The sequence below is a fragment of the Folsomia candida genome, unplaced genomic scaffold, assembly GCF_002217175.1.
Source record: "Folsomia candida strain VU population unplaced genomic scaffold, ASM221717v1 Fcan01_Sc005, whole genome shotgun sequence".
NCBI lineage: Eukaryota > Metazoa > Arthropoda > Collembola > Entomobryomorpha > Isotomidae > Folsomia > Folsomia candida.
In genome coordinates, this window is record NW_019091197.1 from 9,572,963 (window position 1) to 9,580,737 (window position 7,775).

Here is a 7,775-nt window from a genome sequence, read left to right on the forward strand (position 1 = left end):
AAACAGAGATGTTCATATAATAGGTGCTATTTGAGGTATATAAAAATGCTTTTAAAAAGCTTCTTAGTCTTGACAAAACTATATTATAAATTAACTAATTTTTACATTAAAAACATATGTTAATTTGTTATAAAGCGGTTTAAGAGACCGGCGCTTACTTTCAGCCATTTAATGAATTATTTATTATTTTGATGTATTTTTAACTCATTTAATAAAGTTTTTTCCTGGGATTGTTTCGATTACGATAGGTATAAATCTGTGGTTCGCCCCACAAATTTCTGAGCATTGACCAAAATAAAGGCCAGGACGATTGGTGTAAAAATTTACTTGATTAAGTCGTCCTGGCACAGCATCAGCTTTAATTCCTATGCTAGGCACAGTTCATGAGTGAAGAACATCAGCTGCTGTAATTAGTGTTCGAACTTGAGAGTTAAGAGGAACCATTACTCGGTTATCTACGTCAATTAAACGAAATATATTTATTTTTATTTCATTAGAAGGAATTATGTACGAATCAAATTCTAGATTAATAAAATCAGAATATTCATAAGATCAGTATCATTGGTGTCCGATAGTTTTAATAGTAATAGCTGGATTGTACACTTCATCTAGGAGATATAAAAGACGAATTGAGGGGAGTCCGATAAAGATTAAAATAAATCTTGGAATAATAGTTCAAAATAACTCTAATCCTTGAGATTCTATTATATGTTGGTCAATATTAGTGTTATATATAGTTGAAAATAAATTAAATCCTACAATTGAGATGATTAAGATTAAGATAGTTAAAGTGTGGTCATGAAAAAAAATTAGCTGCTCCATTAAAGGGGATGACGCATTTTGGAATCCTAAGGCTGCTCATGTTGCAATTTTTAAAAGAATAAGTATAGTCATTTTTGAATTTTAAGTTCATTGCACTAATCTGTCATATTAAAAGTGTGTGATCATAGATAATTCTGAGTATGAGTGTTCAGATGGGGGTGTATTTTGTAGTCATTCAATTGAAGAAGAATAGATGAAATTATGAACACTTGGTCGAGCGGTTGAGATTGACTCTCAGATAATAAAACTAAAAAAAAGGACCGCGGCCACTGAGGTGTAACTTCCTAATGAAGATACAACATTTCATGTTGTAAAAGCGTCTGGATAGTCAGAGTATCGACGATGTATTCCGTTCAAACGTAAAAAATGTTATATTTACTCCTACAAATATTGTGTAGAATTGAGTTTTTAACCACTTAGGATTTAAATTTACTCCTGTAAATAAAGGAAGCCAGTGGATTAGGCCCCCTATAATAGCAAATACAGCCCCCATAGATAAAACGTAGTGAAAGTGGGCCACTACATAATAAGTGTCATGGAGAACAATATCTAAAGAAGAATTAGCTAAAATAATTCCTGTTAAACCACCCACTGTGAATAGAAAGACAAACCCTATTGCTCATATTAATGTCGGGGTAATAATTAAGGCTCTACCTTGTAGAGTGGCTACCCAGCTAAAAATTTTTACTCCTGTGGGGATTGCGATAATTATAGTGGCTGCTGTGAAGTAAGCTCGGGTGTCCACATCTATACCTACAGTGAACATATGGTGAGCTCAGACAATAAATCCTAGTAATCCGATAGCTATTATAGCATAAATTATTCCTAGTTGTCCGAATGTTTGTTTTTTACCTCTTTCGAAAGTGATGATATGAGAAATTACTCCAAACCCCGGTAAGATTAAAATATAAACCTCTGGGTGACCAAAAAATCAAAATAAATGCTGGTATAAAATTGGGTCACCGCCACCGGCTGGGTCAAAAAAAGAGGTATTTAAGTTTCGGTCAGTTAAAAGTATAGTGATGGCGCCTGCTAACACAGGAAGTGATAGAAGTAGAAGAATGGCAGTTAAAAATACTGACCACACAAACAAGGGTGTGCGGTCCCATGTCATACCTTCAACTCGTATATTAATAATTGTTGTAATAAAATTTACTGCGCCTAAAATTGATCTCGCACCTGCAAGGTGGAGGCTAAAAATTGATAAATCAACTGAGGCTCCAGCGTGGGCGATGCCTCTTGATAGCGGTGGATAAACAGTTCATCCGGTTCCTGCTCCTCTTTCCACTAAGCCTCCCGATAAAAGTAAAATTAAAGAGGGCGGAAGCAGTCAAAATCTTATGTTGTTTATTTGAGGGAAAGCTATATCTGGTGCCCCAATTATTAGGGGAACTAATCAGTTACCAAATCCCCCAATTATAATAGGTATAACTATAAAGAAAATTATAACGAATGCGTGGGCTGTTACTATAACATTATAAATTTGGTCATCTCCAATAAATGAGCCTGGTTGTCCTAATTCAAGGCGGATTAGTACTCTAAATGCAGTCCCTACTATGGCTGACCAGACCCCAAAAATTAAATATATAGTTCCGATATCTTTATGGTTAGTTGAAAAAAATCAACGTTTCATAAATAAAATGGCTGAGTTTAGGTGTTAAACTGTAAATTTAATTACGAGTGGTGTACTCTTTTATTATAATGTTATGTATTCAATTATGAGTTAGGATTGCAAATCTTAAAGTGGCGATAATAAAATGGCTGAAAATAGGCGTTAAACTGTAAATTTAAGTATGAGACGGGCGCTCTTTTATTATTGTTAAATATTCAAGTAATGAGTTAGGATTGCAAATCTTAAAGTGGCCTTAGCCTTTAACTTAAAGTTTAAGGCCGCCGTCTTATTTCAAGCTTTGAAGGCTTTTAGTTTTATTAACTTAAAACTTTTAAATTAATAAAACTAAACTTGATATAACTATATTTCCGGCTAACGACATTATAATTAATTTTATACAGTTTTTTTTATTGTTGTTAATTTTTTTTTCGGGAAGACCTGATGTTAACAGATTAAAAAATATTTTAGTGTAAAAATATAGGGAGACTAAAGATGATGTGATTAAAATCAACAATACTATTAAAGGGAATATTTTTACGGCCGCAGATAAAGCAAATAATTTTCCAATAAACCCTAAAAACGGGGGGAGCCCCCCTAGGGACAAAATCAAAATTCTTAATATTATTTTTTCTTCTAGTCTTATTTTAGAAGATCTGATTTCTTTAATTTTTTTTAAATTTAAAAAATTTATTGAGAACATAACGGGGGCTAATACAAAAATATAAATTATAAAGTAAAGTATTCAATATTTAGTAGATATTGATGCTAGTATAAGTATTCATGCTGAGTGAGAGATAGATGAGTACGTTAATAATATTTTGTTATTTATTTGATTAAGCCCTCCTAGCGCCTCAACAGCTGCCGTTGTAATAATAATAAAATATAAAAATATATTAATATTAAAATTGGTAATTAATATAAATGGGGCGATTTTTTGTCAGGTAAAAATAATGAAACATTTAAATCAAGAAATAAATTCAGTGACCTGAGGAAATCAGGAGTGGAAAGGAGCTAGGCCAGCTTTAATGGATAGTGATAAAAATAGTAAGAAATTTATTCTTTCTAAATAATAATTTTTTATTTGTAAAGATATAAAAGATGAAGCTGCAATTAAAATTACTGACGCCACAGCTTGAGTTAAAAAATATTTAATTGCTGTCTCTGTAGATTTAAAGTTTAAGTCTCTAAGAATTAAAGGAATAAATCTTATTAAATTAATTTCAAGGCCGATTCAGCAAAGAACTCACGAGTTAGAAGATACAGCTATAACAGTACCCACCAAAGTAATTAATAGAAATATTAATTGATAATTTTTAAAAAACATTAAAAAGGAAGAGATTTGACTCTTATAAAAGGGGTATGAACCCTTTAGCTTTATTAGCTTACCTTTATTATTAAAAATTTTTATAAATTAGTTTAAATGAGCGTTAAAATTTGAATTTAATGGAAATAGTGTGATTCTATTATTTATAAATAAAGGTACAAATACATAATCTATTCTATCAAAATAGCCCTTTTTTCAGGCACATTATTTAATTTTTCCATGAATATTATAAGATCTTTTTTAACATTTACTAAATATAATAAACTAATTATTTAGCATATATATATATATATATATATAATAATTAAAATTTTAATTTAAATATATAAATTTAATTATATGTACTAAAAAAAAAATAACGTAACCATCAATATACTTAAAATAGTGTATAAAAATTAACGAATAAATAATTAAAGATTAATCCAAAATAACATCTAACGAATCAATTAAGGCTATAATAATAAATTGGAATTTATTATATATATAAGACTATATATATTAATTTAATTATTATATAATATTTTTTTAACTATTGTACTTTAAAAATAGTTAAAAAAATATAAGAAAATTCTATGGATAAGACAGAAAAGTTTGATTTTAGCTTTCTAATTTATTTTGTGAATTTTATACATACAGCAAGGTAGTATTTTATATTGCACAATTAATTAGATGTAGAAATTTGCGGGGGCCTGAACAAAATTTGTGCCAACATTCGCGGTTATACTTTACGGCCAAATGAATTTTGTTAGAAAACATAATTTTTGTAAGTTATTTGTAATAAAAAATTAAGTGAAATTAAGCTTTATTTTAATTAAACTTTTATTTTAAATTAAAACTTTAATTAAAAGACCTGGATTAGATACCCAGTTATTTATTTTTATAAATTCTAAGGTAGTAATTTTTACAACCTAAAAAATTTGGCGGTATTTTAAACTTTTTAGAGGAACCTGTTAGTTAAAAGACGTTACACTATAAATAACATTAAATTATCTTATATACCGTTGTCTTAAGAATTAATTTATAAATTTTTTCTATTTTTTTTATAAAAGTCAAGTCAAATCAAGGTGTAGAATTTTAATGTCTAAATGGGTTACATTTATTAAAATAATGGTTTTATTTTTATTAAAAATGAATAAATTGGATTTAAGAGTAATTTTTATTTTATAAAAATTGAAGGTAGCTCTAAAATATGTACATATCGCCCGTCGCTCTAGTTATAAAATTAGATAAGTCGTAACAAAGTAGATTTTCCGGAAGGAGGAGCTTGACTATTGTATTGTAGCTTAATAAAGTAGCTCAGTTACATTGAGTAGATCTAGTTATTAAACTAGCATTATAATTTATTTAAATTAAAAATTTATTAATTTAATTAATTTTTTAGTATACTAAAGAAATTGCAAAAATTCGTATCTATAAAGATAGAATAAAATAATAAAAATAAATAAGATTTATAAAGTACTAGAGGTACCTTTTGTATTAGTGTGAACTTAATTAAAATTCATATGAGGTTTTCTCGAAAAGTGAGGGGTGACATTTTATTAAACTTTTATTGTTGAATTAACATTAAAAATTATTTGTAGAATTGAAATTTTATTCGTCTTACTTTATATCTAGTTAAATTAAAATGGTTTATCCTTGCCGCTGGTAATTTTATTTTATTTAGTAGTTAAATTAAAAATTAATTAGTGGTTAAACTTAAGGGGTTTATCTCTTATTTTAATTTTTTATAACTTTAATTTTTAGTTTAATAATTTATAGCTTAAAGACAGCTTTATTTTAGTAAGTTTTATTTAATATTTGTTTAAATAAATTTTTTAAGGGTTTAATTTTATTTATTTGTTAATTTTAATTAAATAATTTATTTAATAATTATTCAATTAGTAGAATTTTTTTATCAAAAGTTATATTTAACTAAATTGAAATAAATAAATTCGACAGACTAAGTTGCGACTGTTTAACAAAAACATTTCTTTTTTAAAAAATAAAAAGTATAGCCTGCCCACTGAATTTTAAAGGGCCGCGGTATTATGACCGTGCAAAGGTAGCATAATCATTAGCCTTTTAATTAAAGGATTGTATGAATGGTTGAACGTAGCTTTATTTTATTTATTACATAAATTTGAAATAAAATTTTAAGTGAAAATGCTTTAAATATTTAAATAGACGATAAGACCCTATAGAGCTTTATTTATAGTTTTGCATTAAAATTTTTATTAATTAGTGTTATTTTTGTAAATTTTATTGGGGCAATAAAAGAATAATATAAACTTCTTTTCTAAAATTTTTATAAAAAAGATTAACTTTTAGTAGAAAATTTAATAAAAGTTACCTTAGGGATAACAGCGTTATTAAAGTTAAGAGTTCTTATCGACACTTTAGATTGCGACCTCGATGTTGAATTAAAAATTCTTTGAGGGGCAGTATTTTCATTAGATGGTCTGTTCGACCATAAATTTTTTACATGATTTGAGTTCAAACCGGTGTGAGCCAGGTTGGTTTCTATCTTTTAATATTAATTTAATATTTTAGTACGAAAGGATTAAGTATTAAATTTTTTATTTACTAAGTTGGCAGACTAGTGCAATTGATTTAGAATCTTTATATAAATATAAACTTTACTTAGTAGTGTTTTTGGATTTAATTATATTAATCTTTTCTTATTTATTTTTAGTAATTGGAGTTTTGATTAGTGTTGCTTTTATAGTCTTATTTGAACGTAAAATTTTAGGTTACATTCAGATTCGTAAGGGACCCAATAAGGTTGGCTACATTGGAATTTTTCAATCTTTTGGTGATGCAATTAAATTATTTGTCAAAGAACAAACTGTGCCTCTCTTGTCTAATATAGCTCCCTTTTATTTTGCTCCTGTTTTTTCTCTTTTTATAACAATTTTACTTTGAAGAGTAGTTCCGTTAAGTTCTTCTTTTATTAATTTTTTTTAGGGGGTTTATTTTTTTTTTGTTGTACTAGATTTGGGGTGTATACTTTAATGGCTAGTGGTTGGTCTTGTAACAGAAACTATGCTTTACTTGGGGCCACCCGGGGGGTGGCCCAAACTATTTCGTACGAGGTGAGAATAGCTTTAATTTTTTGTCTTTTATTTTTGTTATCGGCACATTTTGCCTTCATGAATTTTATTTATATCAAAATTTAGTTTGATTTTTTTTAGTTTCTTTTCCTATTTTTTTATGTTGGTTAGGGTCGATTTTAGCGGAGACAAATCGCACTCCTTTTGATTTTGCTGAGGGAGAATCAGAATTAGTGTCTGGTTTTAATATTGAGTACGGAAGAGGGGGGTTTGCGCTTTTGTTTTTAGCTGAATATGGAAGTATCATTTTTATGAGTTATTTGGTGAGATGTATATTTTTTGGGGGCGGGGCTAGAATTTTTATCTTAGGAAGTATTGGTTGTTTTTTTTGTTATTGATTTATTTGAGTTCGAGGTACTCTTCCCCGTTTTCGTTATGATAAATTGATGTATTTAGCTTGAAAGTCCTTTTTACCTGTGGCACTTAATTTTATGATTTTTTTTGTTCTTTTAAAATTGTTTATTTAATAAATTTAAATTAAACTCGTTGAGTGAAATGAGGTTATTAATTTTTAATTAAAAAAAAATGGTTTTATGGTGATCTAACAAGATAGAGAATGCTAAAAGATTAATCTTTATATTTATTTATTATAGGTTTTAATTTTTAGTACGAAATTACTAGAAGGTTTAAACTACTATGGACTATTTTCAAGATAGTTGCTTTTTTTAAGCTAAATAATTTAAAATAAAATTATTTTAATATTTTTTCTCAAGTTGAAGTAATTAAAGGACTAGTTATAAAGTATAAAAAATAGACAATAGTGAGAATTTGGCCCACTAAAATACAGGGGTCTTCTGCGGGCCGGGCCCCGATTCAGGTTAGAAGAATCACAATATTGATTATCAATCAAAAATTTATTTGATTTAACGGGTTAAATTGGGTTCTTTTTAATTTGTTTTTTTGTGTTATTGGAAGAATTAATAAAATG

The 7,775-nt window shown here is 27.7% G+C and overlaps 1 pseudogene; it reads right to left on the bottom strand.

Moving 5' to 3' along the window:
* Positions 1-930: 930 nt before the first annotated feature.
* LOC118435924 lies at positions 931-2,575 on the bottom strand (annotated as a pseudogene).
* Between the last annotated feature and the right edge of the window lie 5,200 nt (positions 2,576-7,775).